A 270-nucleotide genomic window follows, 5' to 3' on the forward strand; every position below is an offset into this window, starting at 1 on the left:
AGTTGTTGAATGGCTAAACAACTCAGGGATTGTCCTGAAATCTTAGTAAATGGGCGAAAATGTGGATGAATATTTAGGGGTTACCCTTGATCAAACTCTTAGTTTTAAAAATCATGTTAAAAAGCTGAGTAACACATTGAAATTTAATCTCATAAACTACAGACACATAAGAAACTCTCTTACTGTCTGAAGCATCACATACATATTTAAATGCAATGATTCTCCCACATCTTTTCTATTGCATGACAAGTTGGTCTCAGGCATGTAAAA

The sequence above is a fragment of the Morone saxatilis genome, unplaced genomic scaffold (assembly GCF_004916995.1).
Source record: "Morone saxatilis isolate NCDOM2014 unplaced genomic scaffold, NCSU_SB_2.0 Contig10, whole genome shotgun sequence".
NCBI classification, from domain to species: Eukaryota; Metazoa; Chordata; class Actinopteri; family Moronidae; genus Morone; species Morone saxatilis.